The following is a 20,394-nucleotide window of genomic DNA, read 5'->3' on the forward strand; positions in this document are numbered from 1 at the left end:
CCTCTGCCATTTGAACAGTATGTTGCATATAGGTACTGTGCCTTCAGCTTCAGTCCTAGGATGAAGACAGTGAGGAGCCACGGCTGTCCACAGTGGACATGTAGCATGAGTGAGAAATAAACCTTTGTATTGTAAGCCTTGAGACTTTGGTGATGTTTGTTAACACAGGATCAATTATCAAAATTGACCAATAACTGTAGTTGCTAAACATTTTAATTAGGGATTGAATTTTGTCAGCTCTTTTTTCAGTATCTGTTACTATTGTGAATTACATTGATAGATTTTTTTGAAAAGTGAAACCACTCTAAAATACTAGGATAAACGGGACTTAGTCTTGGTGTATTATTCTTTAAATGTGCAACTGGATTTTATTTGCTGTTTTTTAAATTGTAAAATATGCATAACATAAAATTTACCATTTAAGCATTAAGCGTGTAGTTCAGTAGCATTAAATGCATTTACACTGTTGTTCAACTATTACCATGGTCTACTTTGAGAACTTTTTTATCTTCACAAACTGAAACTATATACTCGTTATACTCCCCTTCCCCCATGCCCTGCCCAGTCCTTAGCAACCACCATTCTACTTTGTGTCTATAAATTTGACCATTCCAGATACTTCATATACATGGAATCATATAGTATTTGTCTTTTTGTGACAGGGTTATATTTCACTTAGCATAATATCCTCAGGGTTCATCCATGGTATAGCATGTGTCAGAATTTCCTTCTCCATTGTATATGTGTGTCACATTTTGTTTAATCTGTTCATCCGTGCCTGGACCTTTTGGCTATTGTGAATAATGCTGCTATGTACATGGCTACACAAGTCTTCATTTCATTTCCTGCCTTCAGTTCTTTTGAGTGTACAGTTGTCCCATGGTGTCTGTGGGGGACTGGTTTGAGGTCCTTCCTCCCACAGATATGAAAATCTGTGAATGCCCAAGTCCTTGATATAAAATGGCATAGTATTTGCACATAACCTATGCATGTTCTCCCATATACTTTCAATCATCTCTGGATTACGTGTAATACCTAATACAATGTAAATGCTGTGTAAATAGTTATACTCTATTGTTTAGGGAATAATAGCAAGGAAAAATCCTGTACATCTTCAGTACAGGCACAGTTTTTTTTTCCAAATATTTTCAAACCATGGTTGGTTGGATCCATGTAGATGGAACCCACAGATATGGAGGGCCAACTGTATACTTTGGGTGGTGGTGGGGAATTGTTGGATCATATGGTAATTCTGTGTTTAAGTTTTTGAGGACTGTTTCAGTCTTAAGGAACCACCACAGTGGCTATATCATTTTACATTCCTACCAGCAATACACACAAGTTCCAATTTCTCTACATCCATTCACAGCGCTTGGTATTGACTGTTTTATTTGATAGTAGCTATCCTAAGGGGTATGAAGTGGTATCTCAAGTCTTTGCCCTTTTATTTTTATTTTTATTTTTATTTTTTGTTCCCTGAGACGGAGTCTTGCTCTGTCGCCCAGGGTGGAGTGCAGTAGCACAATCTCAGCTCACTGCAAGCTCCGTCTCCTGGGTTCATGCCATTCTTCTGCCTCAGCCTCCCGAGTAGCTGGGACTATAGGCGCCTGGCACCACGCCCAGCTAATTTTTTGTATTTTTAGCAGAGACGAGGTTTCACTGTGTTAGCCAGGATTGTCTCAATCTCCTGACCTCGTGATCTACCTGCATCAGCCTCCCAAAGTGCTGGGATTACAGGCATGAGTCGCCGCACCCAGCTGTCTTTGCCCATTTTTTAATCAGGGTTTTTGTTCTTGTTGAGTTGTAGGAGTTCTTATATCAATCCGTGTATCCAGATATATGATATGCAGATATTTTCTCCTTTGTGTGGGTTGCCTTTTCACTCTGTTGGAAGGGTCCTTTCCTGCACAAGTTTTTAATTATGCTGATCCAGTTTATCAATTTTTTTGTTACCTCTGCTTTTGGTGTCATATCTAAGAAATCATTACCAGATCCAGTTTCATTAAGCTTTCTGTTTTCTTTCAAGAGTTTTTTTAGTTTTAGCCCTTATGTTTAGGTCTTTAATCCATTTTGACACAAAATTTTTATGTACAGTGTGTTTGCTATTAAGTTGCATTGGCCTATGGTTTTCTTGTGCTATTCTAATCTGGTGTTGATTTTGCTTCTTTCTTTTTTTTCCTCTAGAACAATGACTCTTCAGGTGTGAAATGGGGGTAGCCCTTGGGAATTATTTAGGATCTGCAAAACCAAAACTTTTTCACAGAAATACTAAGACACTATTTGAGGCTGGGCGCGGTGGCTCATGCCTATAATCCCAGCACTTTGGGAGGCTGAGACGGGCAAATCACGAGGTCAGGAGATCGAGACCAGCCTGACTAACATGGTGAAACCCCGTCTTTACTAAAAATACAAAAAATTAGCCAGGCGTGGTGGCGGGCACCTGTAGTCCAAGCTACTCAGGAGGCTGAGGCAGAAGAATGGCGTGAACCCGGGAGGCAGAGCTTGCAGTGAGCCGAGATCGCACCACTGCACTCCAGCCTGGGCGACGGAGTGAGACTGCGTCTCAAAAAAAAAAAAAAGACATTATTTGCTTTTTACTCTTGTAGTCTCACAGATATATGGTGTTTTCCAGAGGCTGCTTACATGTGATATTATAATTGAGCACAGAGCACATATTAGAATTCAGCAATCATTTGTTAACAGATTTGCAAAAATACAAAATACTTTGACTTTTCTAATTTTTTGAAACTAGTTGTTTTTCATAACTAGTTTTATAACCTTTGATAAGAATGTTATTAGCATGAAATGGGTTATTTTATAGTTAATTAATAACTTAAAATTTTCTCTTTTAATTTCCACTGTGGTAAATATTGACAGCTAAATCCATGCTTATAAACAAAAGCTATTTGGGTCCTCAATAATTTTAAAGAGTATGAAAGAGACCAAAATATTTGTGAACCTCTGTTTTAGGACAGTTAACAGAACTTTTGTTAAAGTTAAAGGTAATATATTTGGAATTGGTCCTTCACTATTTCAGTTTCTTCTTTTTTTTTAATTGTTCAGATTTTTTTTTTTTTTTTTTTTTTTGAGATGAGTCTCACTGTGTGGCCCCAGTTGGAGTGCAGTGGTGTGATCTTATCTCACTGCAACCCTTGCCTCTCAGGCTCAAGCAATTCTCCTGCCTCAGTCTCTTGAGTAGCTGGGATTACAGGTGTGCACCACCATGCCCAGCTAATTTTTGTATTTTTAGTAGAGACGAGGTTTCACCACATTGGTCAGGCTGGTCTCGAACTCCTGACCTCATGATTCACCCTCCTCAGTCTCCCAAAGTGCTGGGATTACAGGCGTGAGCCACTGCGCCCGGTCCCACATTTTACTTTTTCAGCTAATTTTGGTTATTTACATTTATTTAGAGACAGGGTCTCACTGTGTAGCCATGACCTCCTGGGCTCAGGTAGTCCTCCCACCTCAGCCTCCTGAGTAGCTGGGATTATGGCATGTGACACCACGTCTGGCTAATGTAAAAGAAAAAATTGTTTTGTAGAGATGAGGTCTTGCTATGTTACCCAGGCTGGTCTTAAACTCCTGGGCTCAAGCAGTTCTGCTTTGACCTCCCAAAGGGATTATGAGCGTGACCCACCACACCTAGCTGGAATCAGCTTTTTGATTATTCATTGTCCACTGTCTTTTAGTTTTCTATTTTATTACTTTTTTATCTTTATTATCTCTGTATAATCTTTCTTTGATATTAGCTCTCTTTTAAATTCTTCAATTTTTTTCTAAGAAATTTATTAATAGCTGTAAATTTTTCTTCAGTGCTGCGTTGAGTGCATGCCACAGGCTTTTATTTAGTAACCACATTGTGTATTTTTTTAGACATAATTTGTAATTTTTGTTTTGATTCTCTGTTTTTAATACAAAACATTTAGAATTATGCTTTTAATTTTCAAATATTTGGCCTTTTTCCTCCACTTTTTGCTGTTAATCCTAACTCATTTTGTCTGTAAACATGTCTATGGCCCATGTGACTTCTGTTTTTTGTAGTTTTTTGACATTTTCTTAGTATCTTAATACATGGTCACATTTTGTGACGATTCATCTATGTTTGAAATGAATGTTTTTCCTGTTTTCTTTAAAGTACGATATACATTTACATACTTATGTACGTTTGAATATGTATTTGTGTATATATTTGTGCTTTGTTTATTAATTGGTCACAAGCAAATTGGTTGTCGTGGCAATTTTTGAAACTTTAAAAATGTGAATATCGGCCAGGCGCAGTGGCTTATGCTGGTCATCTCAGCACTGTGGGAGCCAAAGTGGGCAGATTCATTGAGCCCAGGAGTTCAAGACCAGCCTGGGCAATGTGGTGAAACCTCGTCTCTACTAAAAATACAAAGAATTAACTGGGCGTGGTGGCCCGCACTTGTAGTCCCAGCTACTTGGAAGGCTGAGGTGGGAGGATCACTTGAGCCCAGGAGGTGGAGGTTGCAGTGAGCTGAGATTACGCCAGTGCGCTCCAGCCTGGGCAACAGAGTGAGACTGTCTCAAAAAAATTTTAAAACTGTGACTGTCTTCAGGTGGGGCTTGCTCTCTTTGACTAGCTGTAGTTTCTTCCACTCCCTACTCTATTACAAGAGGCTGTATCTCTGTACCTTGCAAGCAATCTGAGTTTGTATCTCTTGTCCAACCTTAATGCTGTTATTCACATCTATATCCTTTCTCACTGGTCTACATGATTTTTTTTTTTATCTGTGTGGTGTGATAGTTTTCCACTATGGTTATAGTGTTTTAAATATCTCTCTTTTGAAATAAGTTTTACGTTTATGTATTTCAAAACTATGTTAGATATGTAAAGACTCATTACATTTTTAAAAATCTATTTTATGACCGGGCGCAGTGGCTCACGCCTGTAATCTCAGCACTTTAGGAGGCCAAGGCGGGCAGATCACAAGGTCAGGAGATTCAGACCATCCTGTGAATGGTGAAACCCCGTCTCTACTAAAAATACAAAAAATTAGCCGGGCGCAGTGGCGGGTGCCTATAGTCCCAGCTACTTGGGAGGCTGAGGCAGGAGAATGGCGTGAACCCAGGAGGCGGAGCTTGCAGTGAGCTGAGATTGCGCCACTGCACTCCAGCCTGGGCGGCAGAGTGAGACTCCGTCTCAGAAAAAAAAAAAATTTAAAAAAATGTATTTTATTTTTTTAGAGATGGGGCGGGGTGGGTTTTGCTTTGTTGCCTAGGCGGGAGTGCAGTGGCTCTGTCATAGCTCACTGCAGCCTCGAACTCCTGGGCTCAAGTGATCCTCCCACCTCAGTCTCCAGAGTAGTTGGGAATATAGGCATGTGCCACCACACCTGGCTAATTAAAAAAAAAAAAAAATTACAGAAATGAAGTCTTGCTATGTTCCCAGGCTGGTTTGGAACTCCTGGTCTCAAATGATCCTCCCAACTCAGTCTCCCAAAGTGCTGGAACCTCACCCGACCTAAGTATTAGAAACAGTATCTTAAGTGTGTAGTCCAGTGCATGACACAGAAGTGCAATAAGTGGTAGCTATATTGCTACAATAATAATTATATCTGTGCAGTAATTATTATTCATCATTAGTGGCCTGAAAGTTTCCTGTGTTGTCTCCGTCCCACTTTGTGTTTGTCGTATTTGGTAGCCTGGCTTTTTAATGACCTTTTAATAGAATCTTGATCGCCAATTTGGGTTTGTGGCCATTCACTATGTACCATTATATTAGAAAAATTCCATAAATAAGGCAGTAATGTCCATAATTACATTTTTGAGTTATTGTTTTTTTTGGTTTGTGTACAATCTCATTGCACTCTTTTTACTCAACCTGTTTGACGATTTCTAATTAGAAGGTAATATAAGCTTTACTTCCAAATTTATGAAGTTAAATAAGAAAATTAGCTTTGTGTTTCTCCAAAACCATACACATCTGCTTCCATATACTGACAGGCTTTGATATTACCCATTCCAGCTTTACCATAAAAGTCATTAAAATAAAGTTTTTCCTTTATTTTCATGTTGTGTTTCAGTGTGTGTTGTCAGACAAAAAGCAATAATCCCTCATCTCACTCTTGAATTTATCAAAAGCTGAAAATAAAATAGATCAGATCACTTTCTGAAGCAAAATTACTTTATTAGTTTAGTAATAATTTGAGGTTACTTTAAAGATAAGAGGCAGCATTTGGAAGGAGATTCATTTCCTGCCTTTGGGCTTTATCTGCAAGAACTACATCTTTAGTGTCAAGAGATTGTGTATTTATAACTGAACTCTAATAAAGTCTGTACTGGGGACACTGCACACCTGACTTGGTCATTGTGATTATATATTAGGTGCCAAACTATTGCTTGTCTCTTGAAAAAAATACTAAGTGTTTTTCATTAAAATTTGGCCTGTGTAGAAAAGGTTGTAAGACCTTTGACTGTTCATTATAAGTGTGCTAGTTGTTACCAACGTAGTTAATGATGTTCCTTTTGAAAATAAGTTTGTGTTTCTAGCTGGAACAAACTTACGGAGTTTTTCTTTTATTGGTTAATTAAGCAATAATTGGAAAACATGTCATTAATTCTAGTATATATGTTTTCACTAAAGCTTATTAAATATTTGCATTTCTGATAGCACAGTAGGGTGACTAGTCAATAATAACTTGTATATTTTAAAATAACTGAAAGAATGTAATTGAATTGTTTATAACTAAGTATAAAAGCTTGAGGGAATGGATACCCCGTTCTCCATGATGTGCTTATTTCACATGGCACGCCTGTATCAAAACATCTCTTGTACCCCATAAATGTATGCATCTACCATGTATCCACAAACATTTTTTAAATAATTTTTAAAAATAGTAAATATTTGTTTTTCTACCATGATTTTTGGCTTACATTACAGAATATTGAAAAACATATTCTGATTTTTTTCCCTTTAATCAGTATCTTAGACTATATGCGAGTGTCAGGGAACTATACTATTTTCCTCATGAGCAATCTAAAATTACCCTCCTGTTCACAACCCCTTTATGCTTCTCCCACCTTTTGCTATGGTTTTTGTTGTTTGTTTTTTAACCTCAGAGCAATTATCACACAGGCATGTAATTTTTTTTTTTTTTTTTTTTTTTTTTGAGACAGAGTTTCACTCTATTGCTTAGACTGGAGTGGAGTGGCACAATCTGCCCGCTGCAACTTCTGCCTCCCAGGTTCAAGAGATTCTCCTGCCTCAGCCTCCTGAGTAGCTGGGATTACAGGCATGCACCACCATGCCCAGCTAATTTTTGTATTTTTAGTAGAGACATGATTTTTCCATGTTGGCCATGCTGGTCTCAAACTCCTGATCTCAGGCGATCTGCCCACCTCAGCCTCCCAAAGTGCTGAGATTACAGGAGTGAGGCCACCGTGCCCGGCAATTTAAGATTATTTTCAAACTGCATCCTTCATGGAATTTATATATGTATTTGCAACTGTATGTGTATGTATATGTATAGACACACACATCTGTATGTCGATATAGATATATCTGTCTTTCTGGAAGTACGACATCTCTTCTACAAAGGAAAGAACTGTTATGCCTATGCATACAATACACTTCTTTTTTGAAACATGTTCAGAGAATTGTTAGTCATACTTCTCATTTCAAGGCGCACACTCCTATCATCAGCCCAGCCTGCACAAAGCTCTTTTCTTCTTTATTAATTTTCCTTTTCTGATCCCCTCTCATTCCCCTTTGAATATATATATGTGCTGCTTGGATATCTGTGTTTGATATATGTGCTGATGTGTTTGATATATATGCTACTTAAATATCTGTGTATACTTTTAAATTATGTTTTGTTTTGAGTACACATGATTTTATAAACATAGATGTACTGCATTATGTCATTTTTTAAGTCCATACTGCATTACAATATGTATACCTAGTTAATTGTTTTTAACTACAGCATATACATCTACTGTATTTTACCTATTCCATTCCTTCTGAGATAAACACTTCAGTTCCCTGCTACCACAGTGATGTTATTTTAAAAAATTATCATACAAGTCCCAGTAGAAACCCGTGCAACAGTTTCTGTGGGAGTATATATTTAGGAGAGGGATTTCTAGATCATAGGATATGTATATAAATTATTGCACTAAGGCCGGGCACAGTGGCTCACACCTGTAATCCCAGCACTTTGGGAGGCCAAGCTGGGTGGATCACAAGGTCAAGAGATTGAGACCATTCTGGCCAATATGGTGAAACCCTGTCTCTACTAAAAATACAAAAATTAGCTGGACGTAGTGACACACACCTGTAGTCCCAGCTACTCGGGAGGCTGAGGCAGGAGAATCACTTGAATCCGGGAGGTGGAGGTTGTAGGGAGCTGAGATCATGCCACTGCACTCCAGCCTGGCAACAGAGCAAGACTGCGTCTCAAAAAACAAAATTATTTCACTAACCACTTTCTGAAATGGCTGTATCAGTTTACATTTTCATTGGTGGCCACTGTTGTTATTCTCATCAGCACTTTATTTATTTACCTTTTCTTTTGGAGACAATTTTTACAGTACCATCCACAAATAGTGGATGCATTTTTTTCCTGATTTGTGGGTTATCTTCATCATGCTGTATGCATTTACATATATCCATGAAACTGCTGCTAAGCTTTCCTGTTTTATTTTTATATGTTGCTGTGCCAAAACATAGTTTGTTTTGTTTTAGACAAGGTCCCACTCTGTTCCTCAGGCTTGAGTGCAGAGGCATGACCATGGCTCACTGTAGCCTCGATGTACGGGGCTCAAGCAATTCTCCCACTTCTGCCTTCCAAGTAGCTAGGACTGCAGGTGCATGCCACCATACCTGGCTAATTTTTGTATTTTTGTAGAATTGGAGTTTTGCCATGTTACTGATGCTGGTCTCAAACTCCTGGCCTCAAGCAGTTCTCTTGCCTTGGCCTTTCAAACTGCTGGGGTTATAGGTGTGAGCCACTGTGCTTGACCAAAACATCTTTTTTTATTATTACTATAACTTAGTGTATCTAGTTGGGTGAGCACCCTACTCTACACGTCTTTTTCAAACTTGATCAAACTATTTGTGGACTTTTATTCTTATATAGATAAAGTTTGTGAAATTCCTTCAAAATTAAAACTATTCTGAGATTTGTATTGGAACTGCCTTGGATTTATAAGTTATATTAGTCTTGAAGGAACTACATGTTAGTGTGGTATAGTTCTTCCTTCATTTAGACTTTTTAAATTTTAAATAGAAACAGTGTCTTGCTATCTTGCCCATGCTGGTCTCAAACTCCTGGGCTCAAGCAGTCCTCCCACATTGGCCTCCCAAAGTGTTGGGATTATAGGTGTGAGCCACCACACCCCTCCTAGACTTTTTATGAGGTAATTTTTTACCCCATTGAGGTCCTGTGCCTTATCTGTAGTTTAATTCCTAGATACTTCCTACATTTTGTAGCTACTGTGAGTGGTACCATATTTTTAGGAATATATATATTTTTAAGAGTCTTGCTCTGTCCCCCAGGCTGGCCTACAGTGACGCAATCTTGGCTCACTGCCACCTCTGCCTCCTGAGTAGCTGGGATTACAGGCGTGCAGCACCATGCCCAGCTAATTTTTGCATTTTTAGTTGAGATGGAGCTTTGCCCTGTTGGCCAGGCTGGCCTCAAGCAATCTGCCCACCTGGGCTTCACAAGGTGTTGGGATTACGGGCATGAGCCACCACACCTGAGCCTAATCATATTTACTGTAATAGTTTGTCTACACGATCTGCTTCATCTCTTCTAATCCTTATACCTCTATTTATTTTTCCTGTTTTACTTTATTAGACAAGGTTTCAGTAGTATGTTGAAAAATGTCCTTAGTGGGCATTCTGACGTGTCTATCCTAAGTGGAATGCTTCTGAATTTTTTTCATTAAGTTTGATTTTTGTTATTGGCTTTTGGTATATAGACTTTTTCTTTTTCTTCTCTTTGAGACGGAGTTTTGCTCTTGTTGCCCGGGCTGGAATGCAATGGTGCGATCTCGGCTTACTGCAACCTCCACCTCCTGGATTCAAGTGATTCTGCTGCCTCAGCCTCCTGAATAGCTGGGGTTACAGGCCCCCGCCACCATGCCCCAGCTAATTTTTGTATTTTTAGTAGAGACGGGGTTTCACCATGTTGACTAGGCTGGTCTTGAACTTCTGTCCTCAGGAGATCTGCCCACCTCGGCCTCCTAAAGTGCTGGGATTACAAGTGTGAGCCACTGCACCCGGCCAGAGTTTTTTAAGTTAAAGAACTCTTATATTCATAGTTAAATGACCAACTTTTCTTTTTGTTTTTTTTGTTTGTTTGTTTTGTTTTTTTGAGACCGCGTTTCACTCTTGTCCCCCTGGCTGGAGTGCAATGGTGCAACCTCAGTTCCCTGCAACCTCTGCCTCCCGGGTTCAAGCAATTCTCCTGTCCCAGCCTCTGGAGTAGCTGGGATTACAGGCATGCACCACCATGCCCAGCTAATTTTTTGTATTTTTGGTAGGTTTCCCCATGTTGGCCAGGCTGGTCTCGCAAACTCCTGACCTCAAGTAATCCGCCCGCCTCGGCCTCCCAAAGTGCTAGGATTACAGGCGTGAGCCACCACACTTAGCCTGACAATTTTTTATAAATTACAGATAGGTACTAAATGCCTTCCTGAATTTATTGAGCTAGTTAAGTCGTTTTTCTCCTGTGTTTCATTAATATGGTTTATTAGATTGATACATTTTTAAGTGTTAAACCATTCTTGAATTTCTGGCTTAAATCCTTTTGAGCAGGATGTTTCATTTTTAATATGCTAGTGAACTCACTCAATTCACTAAAGCTTGATTTAGGGTTTTCAAACATCTGTGTCTATAAGTGGAAAAGGCTTTGTTTATTGTCTAAAAATGTCTGTAGGATTTTAATTTATGGAGGTGACAAATGACATAGTGAGACCAATGCCCTTTAAAAGAACATTATTGTTATGTACGTTTACTGACAGGAGGAGACATGCCATTTTATGCAGGGCTACATGGGGAAGAACCAGTTTGGATCAGGAAAAGCATAGTTCAGAGTCTTTATTATTTTATTTTTCATGGGAAAGAAAGGGAAAAAGTTTAGTATTGGCTAATTTGAACCATGTCAGTTGCCTCTGGGCTGTAGGGGTGATCACCAGTTTTTTCATATCTGGCCCTGGGCAATGAAGGCAGAGGACTGTTGATTCCTGGCTTAGGGGCCAGAGGAGATGGTTTTAAGTTTGGGCTGTGGATTGGCTGATTTACAGTTTTTAGAATATGTATCTGTTCTGCCCAGGTTTTGAGATTTAATTGTTCACGATAGTATTTTTTAAATCTTTCATCTACTGTTACTTGCATCTCTTTACTTTTCTTGATTAATCTCGCCAACAGTTTGTCCATCTCACAAAATCTTTTTAAATAACCAGCCTTTGATTTTGTTCATCTATATTTTGTTGATTTATTCTCTGATTTCTGCCCATATCCTTATTGCTTCCCTGGGTTATCTTGTCAGTCTTCTCGAGTTTCTTTTTGAGTACCATTTTAGCTGTATCTCATAAGTTTTGGCATGTAGTGTTTTCACTGTTATATGTTTATAAATATTTTGTAGTTTCCTTTATGATTTGTTTAACCTGAAGACTTACAAGTATAGCTTTTAGTTTTGACATACAGGTTTGGTTTTTTTCAAGGATATTTTTATTGCTGTTTCTATTATTTTATTTAATTTTTACTTTAAAAAAATAGAGATGGGGTCTTGCTGTGTTGTCCAGGCTTGTCTTGAACTCTTGGTCTCAAGTGATCCTCCAACCTTGGCCTCCCAAAGTGTTGGGATTACAGGTTTGAGCTACTGCACTTGGCTCTTGTTTTTATTCTTATGTTTTATTGTGTTATGACTGAAGAACATAAGATTATCTGATGTATATTTTTATTCTTGATCTATTTGTTTCAGAGAGGAGTAAGTTAAAATTGCCATCTAAAATGGTTACTGTCCTTATATTTCTGAGAGTTGCTGCTTTTTATTTATTCATTTATTTAAAAAACTTTATTGAGATAAAATTCACATAGCAAGGCCAGGTGCAGTGGCTCATGCCTGTAATCCCAGCCCTTTGGGAGGCTGAGGCAGGAGAATTGCTTGAGCCCAGGAGTTCAAGACTAGCCTGGGAAACATGGTGAGACCCTGTCTCTGCAAAAAAATTTAAAAATTAATTGGACATGCCTGTGGCACATGCCTCTGGTCCCAGCCACACAGGAGGCTGAGGCAGGAGCATGACTTGAGCCCAGGAGGTCAAGGCTGCAGTGAGCATTTATTAGTACATCATTCCTTTTTATGGCTGAGTAATATTCCATTGTGTTGATATACATGTCATCTTTGTTGTTTCTACTTTTTGATTATTACTCCTGAGTAAGGCTACTGTGAACACTGGTGTACAAATTTTTGTGTGGGTATATGTTTCACTTCTCCTGAGTGCATACCTAGGAGTGGAATTGCTACGTCATATGGTAACTTTACTTTTAACTTTTTGAGAAATTGCGAGAATGTTTCCAAAGTGGCGATACCATTTTACAATTCCACCAGCAGGGTACGAGGGCACCAGTTTTTCCACATCTTTTTTTTTTTTTTTTTTTCGCTCTGAGACGGAGTCTTGCTCTGTCTCCAGGCTAGAGTGCAATGGTGCAACCTCGACTCACTGCAACCTCCCAAGTAGCTGGGACTACAGATGCATGTCACCACACCCAGCTAATTTTTGTGTTTTTAGTAGAGACGGGGTTTCACCATGTTGGCCAGGATGGTCTCGATCTCTTGACCTTGTGATCTACCCGCCTCGGCCTCCCAAAGTGCTGGGATTACAGGCATGAGCCACCACGCCTGGCCGTTTTGTTTTGTTTTGTTTTTTTGGAGTCTCGCTCTGTCACCTGGGTTGGAGTTCAGTGGCGCAATCTCGGCTGGCTGCAATCTCCACCTCTTGGATTCAAGTGATTCTCCTGCCTCAGCCTCTGGAGTAGCTGGGATTATAGGTGCCCGCCACCATGCCTGGCTAATTTTTGTATTTTTAGTAGAGATGGGGTTTTGCTCTGTTGGCCACACTGGTCTCGAACTCCTGACCTCAGGTGAACTGCCTGCCTCAGCCTCCCAAAATGCTGGGATTACAGGTGAGAGCCACCACACTTGCCTGTTTCCACATCTTTATCAGCATTTGTGACTCTTTTTTATTTTAGCTATCCTGTTGGGTATGAAGTGGTATTTGAATGTGGGTTTGATTTGCATTTCCCCAATGTCTAATGATGTTGAGCACCTTTTCATGTGCTTTTTGGCCATTTGTATATCTTCTTTGAAATAAATTTTTATTTCTTCTTTGAAAAAAAAGTTCAACTCCTCTGTCCATTTTTTAGTTTATTTGTCTTTTTATTGTTGAATTGTAGGAATTCTTTATGGGCTGCAAGTTCCATAATAGATATATGATTACAAATACAGTTGATTCTTGAACGATACAGGGGTTAGAGATACCAACACCCGTGCAGTTGAAAACTTTTGACTACCCCAAAACTTAACTACCAGTAGCCTAATGTTGACTGGAATCCTCATTGATAAACAACTAACACACTTTTTATATGTATTATGTACTGTATTCTTACAGTTAAGCTAGATTTTTAAAAAATGTTACTAGGAAAATCAGAAGGAAGATATATAATAAAATATATTTCCTATTTATTAAGTAGAAGTGGATCATCATAAAGGTTTTCCTCTTCATCATCATCTTCACATTCAGCTGGCTGAGGAGGAGAAGGCGGGATTGGTCTTACGTTTCTGAGTGCCAGAGACAGAAGAGGTGGAGGAGGTGAAAGGTGAGGCAGGCACACTGGGTGTAACTTTTACTTAAAATCTACATAGAGATGTACCTATGCAGTTCAAACTTGTATTGTTCAAGAGTCAACTGTATTTTTTCCCATTCTGTGGGTTGTCACTTTCCTTTTTTTATTTTTTTTGAGACGGAGTTTTGCTTTTGTTACCGAGGCTGGAGTGCAGTGGCACAATCTTGGCTCACCTCCACCGCCACCTCCTGGGTTCAAGTGATTCTCCCAAATAGCTGGGATTACAGGCATGCGCAACCGTGCCGGGGTAATTGTGTATTTTTAGTAGATACAGGGTTTCTCAATGTTGGTCAGGCTGGTCTCGAACTCCCGACCTCAGGTGATCTGCCTGCCTTGGCCTCCCAAAGTGTTGGGATTACAGGCGTGAGCCACACACCCAGCCTAATTTGTCACTTTCCTGATGGCTTTTGAAGCAACAATTTATTTTGATGAGATTTGAAATAATTTTTTTTTTTTTTTTTTTTTTTTTGAGACGGAGTCTCACTCTGTTGCCCAGGCTGGACTGCAATGGCGCGATCTCAGTTCACTGCAACCTCTGCTTCCCGGGTTCAAGCGATTCTCCTGCCTCAGTCTCTCAAGTAGCTGGGACTACAGGTGCGCACCACTGTGCCTGGCAAATTTTTGTATTTTTAGTAGAGACAGGGTTTCACTCTGTTGGCCAAGCTGTTCTTGAATTCCTGACATCATGATCTGCCCACGTCAGCCCCCCAAAGTGCTGAGATTACAGACGTGAGCCACTACACCCAGCCTATTTGTCACTTTCTTGATGGCTTTTGAAGCAACAATTTATTTTGATGAGATTTGAAATAAATTTTTTTTTCTTTTGAAACGGAGTCTCGCTCTGTTGCCCAGGCTGGAGTGCAGTGACACAATCACAGCTCACCGCAACCTCTGCTTCCTGGGTTCAAGTGATTCTCCTGCCGCAGTCTCTCAAGTACCTGGGACTACAGGTGTGCACCACTGTGCCTGGCTAATTTTTGTGTTTTTAGTAGAGACAGGGTTTCACTCTGTTAGGCAGGCTGGTCTTGAGCTCCTGACTTCATGATCTGCCCGCCTCAGCCTCCCGAAGTGCTAGGATTACAGGCGTGAGCCATTGTGCCCAGCCTAATAGGTTTCTTTTTGTTTTTGTTTTTGTTTTTTTTTGTCATTTGGACTTTTGGTTTTAGCTACACAGATTTTGTCATGTGTCTTATTTAAGGTCACAAAGATTTACTTGTATGTTTTCTTCTAAGAGTTTTATAGTTTTAGCTAAATGTAAACATTTAGATTAACTCCATTTTAAGTTATTTTTTGCAAGGTAAGGTAAGGGCCCAACTTCATTCTTTTGCATATGTGTATCTAGTTGTTCCAGCACCGTTTGTTGAATAGACTGTTCTTTCCCCATTGGATTGTCTTGGTGTTGCTTTATTTACTTGAAAGATACATTGTTAAAAGCATAAATGTTTATGATTGCTATTTCTTCTTGATCTGTTCCTCAGTATCTAGTACCCTACTTTGTTCTTCACATATGTTTCTCTTTAATTCTGTTTTTCCTGATTTTATAATTACTATCAAGCTTTTGATTCATATTTGCCTGTCATATTTTTTCCCACTCATTTATTTTCAGCTTTTTTTTGAGACAGAGCCTTGCTGTGTTGCCCAGGCTGGAGTATAGTGACATGATCTCAGCTCACTGCACTGCAACCTCTGCCTCCCAGGTTCCAATGATTCTCATGCCTCAGCTATCCTGAGTAGCTGGGATTACAGGCGTGTGCCACCACACCCTGCTAATTTTTGTATTTTTTAGTAGAGATGGAGTTTTGCCATGTTGACCAGGCTGGTCTCAAACTCCTGGCGTCAAGTAATTCGTCTGCCTCAGCTTCCCAGAGTGCTGGGATTACAGGCATGAACCACCGTGCCCGGCCTATTTTCAGCATTTTTATATCCTGTTGTATTTAGACTCTTTTTACAGACCTCCTATTTCTGGATCTTTTAAAAATCCAATCCCAGAGTTTGTCTTCTTTTTTTCTCTCTCTCTTTCATTTAATAGGTTGAATTTTCTTTTCCTCGTTTGAAATGTACACATTTCACTGTGTTTCAGTTATAATTTTGGTCGTTATCCCAAACCAATCTATGCTTAGATTTATATGTTTGGTTTCTTTTATTGTTGTTGTAAGTATCTTTATGTCACCCACTGTCTTCAACATAAGTACCATGGCACACTCTGGCTACCTTCTGGTTGTCTTCTCTCCCTCTCTTCCACTTGCTGCTTGCCTTGCCACTGTGTTTATATCATCTAGATGAGGTGTTGGCAAACTGTGTCTCATGTTGACATCCTGTTTTAAAATAAAGTTGTATTGGAACACAGCCTTGCCATTTGTCTGTCTGTGGCTAATTTTGTGCTACATGAATAGATGCAACAGGCCACATGGTCCATCAGCCTGTGTATTCACCGTTTGTCCCTTGAGGAAATTTGCTGACCCCTGCTCTGGATCTGTGTTAATATGATAGCCAGTAGTCTTAGAGGCTGTTTAGCTCAAGTAAAATTTAAAAATTAGTTCCTTGGTCACATTAGCCACATTTCATGTGTTCTATAGGCACATATGACTGGTGGCTAACATATTGGACAGCACAAGTAAATATTTTAGCCATTTCAGAAAGTTGTATAGCCCTGCTCTAGATTTGGTCCTGGATTGTTATGGTTGTTTTTTGTCTCATTTTTAAAGATAATATTAGGGCCAGGTGTGGTGGCTCTCATGCGTGCTGTAATCTCAGCACTTTGGGAGGCTGACGCAGGAGGATTTCTTAAACCCAGGAAGGAGTTCAAGACCAGCCTGGGTAACGTACTGAGATCTCTACAAAAAATAAAAAAATAAGCCAGGTGTGGTGGCAGGTGCCTGTGGTCCCAGCTACTCGGAAGGCTGAGGTGGGAGGATTGCTTGAGCCTGGGAGCTTGAGGCTACAGTCAGTCGTGATTGCACCACTGCACTCCAGCCTGGGCAACACAGTGAGACCCTGTCTCAAAAAAAAAAAAGAATTAAGTTTTACTAAGTTGTGTATTTAGCTTTCATGTATCTCATAATATTATTATTGGGAGTACAGGTTGAGTATCCCTTTCCTAAATGCTTGGGGCCAGGTGTGGTGGCTGGTGCCTGTAATCCAGCACTTTCTGAGGCTGAGGCAGGAGAATTGCTTCAGCCCTGGAGTTAAAGAACAGCTGGGCAACACAGTGATACCCTGTCTCTACAAAAAACTAAAAAATTATCCGTGTGTAGTGGTACATACCTGTAGTCCCAGCTATTCGGGAGGCTAAGGTAGGAGGATCGCTTGAGCCTGGGAACTCAAGGCTCCAGTGAGCCATGATCATGCCACTGAACTCCAGCCTGGGCAACAGAGTGAGACCCTGTCTCAAAAAAAAAAACAAAAAAAGGGAGAGAAAGAAATGAATGCTTGGGACCAGAAGTGTTTCAGATTTCAGGTTTTTTCAGATTTGGGAATATTTGTATTATACTTAATAGCTGAACATTCCTAATCCAAAAATCCAAAATGCTTCTTTGAGCATACTGTTGACACTGGAAAAGTTTTAGATTTGGGATTGTTGGATTAGGGATATTCATCCTGTACTTCCTTTATTTTCAAAGAGGGCTTTTATGAGGCAGACCTTCTGAGATTTTATGTGCTTAAAACATCTTTACTTTTGATGATAGTTTTTCTGGATATATACACTTTTTAGTTCAAAGTGCTTTCCATTAGCACTTTAAAGTTACTCCATCTGGGTAATGTTAATTAAGATTTACTACCTTTTTTAAAAAAAATTTTGTGAGTGTGAAGTAGATGTATATATTTATGGAATATGTGAGATATTTTGGTACAGGCATGTGGTGCATAATATGGATTACTTGTTCTTAAATCCCAGGTTGCTGCTGAGATATTTGATGACATTCTGATCGTACCCCTTTATAGGTGACCTACTCTTCCTTGTTGGAAGCTCTTAGAATTTTCTTTTTATCTTTGATTTTCTTAAATTTCATTATAATGTATCTAGTTGTTGTATATACAGGTGTGTGTGTTTTATTTATCCTCTGTCCTCTTTTGCATTCAAACCCTGTTCAATATGATATTTTTCTCCAATTCTGGAAAATTACCAGTCATTCAAATAGTTCTTTGAATCTGTTTAGTTTATGTGTCTTCCTCTGCGTCTTCTGTTATGTAAATATCTTTCATATCACTATACCTTTTTTTGTTTTGTTTTTAAGATACGGGGTCTCATTATATTGCCCAAGCTGAAACGCAGTGGCTATTCACAGGCATGGTAATAGTGCACTGTGCCTCAAACTGCTGGGCTCAAGTGATCCTCTTGCCTCAGCCTCCTGGCTGTAGCTAGGACTACAGACATACACCACCGTGTGGCTTTTTTCTGTTTTTAAGCTTTTTACCCTTTCCGTGCGTGTTCTAGGAGTTTCTTAGCCTAATATTCTAAATTATTAAAACATTTTTCAGCTATATCCATTCACTCATTTACCCATCTCTTAACTTAATTTTATTTATTTATTTATTTGTTTGTTTATTTATTTATTTATTTTTGAGATGGAGTCTCAGTCTGTCACCCAAGCTGGAGTGCAGTGGCATGATCTCGGCTCACTGCAACCTCCACCTCCCGGGTTCAAGTGATTCTCGTGCCTCAGCCTCCCTAGTAGGTGGGATTACAGGCACCCACCACCAAACCTGGCTAATTTTTATACTCTTAGTAGAGACATGGTTTCACCATGTTGCCCAGGTTGATCTCAAACTGCTGACCTCAAGAGATCCGCCTGCCCCAGCCTCCTAGAGTGCTGGACTTATAGGCGTGAGCCACCGCGCCCGACCCATCTCTTAATATTTTTATTTTGACTATATTTTCCATGTACATTATTTCAGATAGTTTCTGTTTACCTTGTCTCTCAGGACACCTTGCATTAAATCCATCAGGAAGTTGCTGTTTATCAAGCACAGACCCTCATGGAAGTTCATTGAACAAACAGATCAGGGCTGCCACCTCAACCTGACTAGACTGCTGCTCTGATGTTACCTTCAGCACTAGGTTGGTGTTGCTTTTTTGCCTCAGAGGAGACTGAAGACAGATAAGAACATTTCTGAAAAACTCTCTTTCATCCTACCCACCCCACCCCCGCCTCAAGTGGTGTGCCCTGTACTTTTCAACCCTGGATTGCTACACTGCCCTCCCTTCATTTACAAAAGCGAGCTTGTGCCTCCCCAGGGGTTTTTACAGTTTTATGTTTACTTCTCACATTTAACCTCCCTGACTTGTAGAACCTCTTTAGAGGGAGGGAGCCTGACTAAAGAGGAATTGGAAGCTGAGTATAACTAATTTTTTATATTATATATATTTGGCCTTTGAGTACGTAAGATTTATTTCCACAAATTTACTAATTATATTTAAACTTTTACTAGTTGTTTTGTATTTAGTCATCACATGTTCTCTTATTAGTGGGAGAGGAACACGAGAGGCCCTGGGCAATGGAAGTAAACTGGTCTAGAAATACTATGATAATTCAAAAAGTGGAGAATTTGAGTTTCAGTAAACAATTAAATTTTGTTATTGATACATGCTGTTTGTACATATTTACAGGATACATGTGATATTTTTACATGCATAGAATGTTAATGACCAAGCTAAAGTATTTAGGCTATCTGTCATCACTAGCATTTATCATTTCTATGTGTTGAGAACATTTCAACTCCTCACTTGTAGCTATTTTGAAGTGTACAGTACATTATTGTTAGCTGTAGTCACCCTACTCTACTATCGGACATTAGAACATATTCCTCTATCTCACTGTATGTTCCTACCCATTAGTACCCATTAACCAACCTCTCTTTATCTTCCTCCTCCCCCAAGTCCTTCCCAGCCTCTGTTAACTATCATTCTACTTTCTACTTCTCTGAAATAAATTTTTTTAGTTCATACATATGGGACATGAGATTTTGTCTTTCTGTGTCTGGCTTATGTTACTTAAGATAATGACCTTTGGTTTAATCCATGTTGCTATAAGTGACATGATTCCATCCTTTTTCTTTTTTTCTTTTTTGAGTCGGAGTTTCGCTCTTGTTGCCCGGGCTAGAGTGCAATGGTGCAATCTTGGCTCACTGCAACCTCTGCCTCCCGGGTTCAAGTGATTTTCCTGCGTCAGCCTTCCAAATAGCTGCAATTACAGGCATGCACCACCATACCCGGCTAATTTTGTGTTTTTAGTAGAGACGGGGTTTCTCCATGTTGATCAGACTGGTCTCGAACTCCCAACCTCAGGTGATCTGCCCACCTCGGCCTCCCAAAGTGCTGGGATTACAGGCGTGAGCCACCGTGCCCAGCTGATTGCATTCTTTTTTATGGCCGAATAGTACTCCACTGTGTAAATATACCGCATTTTCTTTGTCAATTCATATGTGATGGAGACTTAGGTTGATTCCATATTTTGGCTGTTGTGAGTAGTGCTTCAGTGAACATAAAAATGCATGTATCCTTTTGATATACTGATTTT

At 39.5% G+C, this 20,394-nt stretch overlaps 1 protein-coding gene across 5 annotated transcripts in view; it reads left to right on the plus strand.

Moving 5' to 3' along the window:
- NSRP1 (nuclear speckle splicing regulatory protein 1) overlaps positions 1–20,394 on the plus strand; it is a 67,762-nt gene that overhangs the window by 16,974 nt on the left and 30,394 nt on the right. Inside the window, exon 3 of one of the 5 annotated variants that reach the window (XM_025363697.1) lies at positions 18,800–20,070. The exons of 3 other annotated variants lie outside the window; for them this stretch is intronic. The gene's annotated coding sequence lies outside the window, so the exon portion shown is untranslated. Of the gene's footprint in view, positions 1–18,799; positions 20,071–20,394 lie in introns of those variants that run through there. One more of the 5 variants, XM_025363698.1, reaches the window with a different exon arrangement.

The sequence above is a fragment of the Theropithecus gelada genome, chromosome 16 (assembly GCF_003255815.1).
Source record: "Theropithecus gelada isolate Dixy chromosome 16, Tgel_1.0, whole genome shotgun sequence".
Lineage (NCBI taxonomy): Eukaryota > Metazoa > Chordata > Mammalia > Primates > Cercopithecidae > Theropithecus > Theropithecus gelada.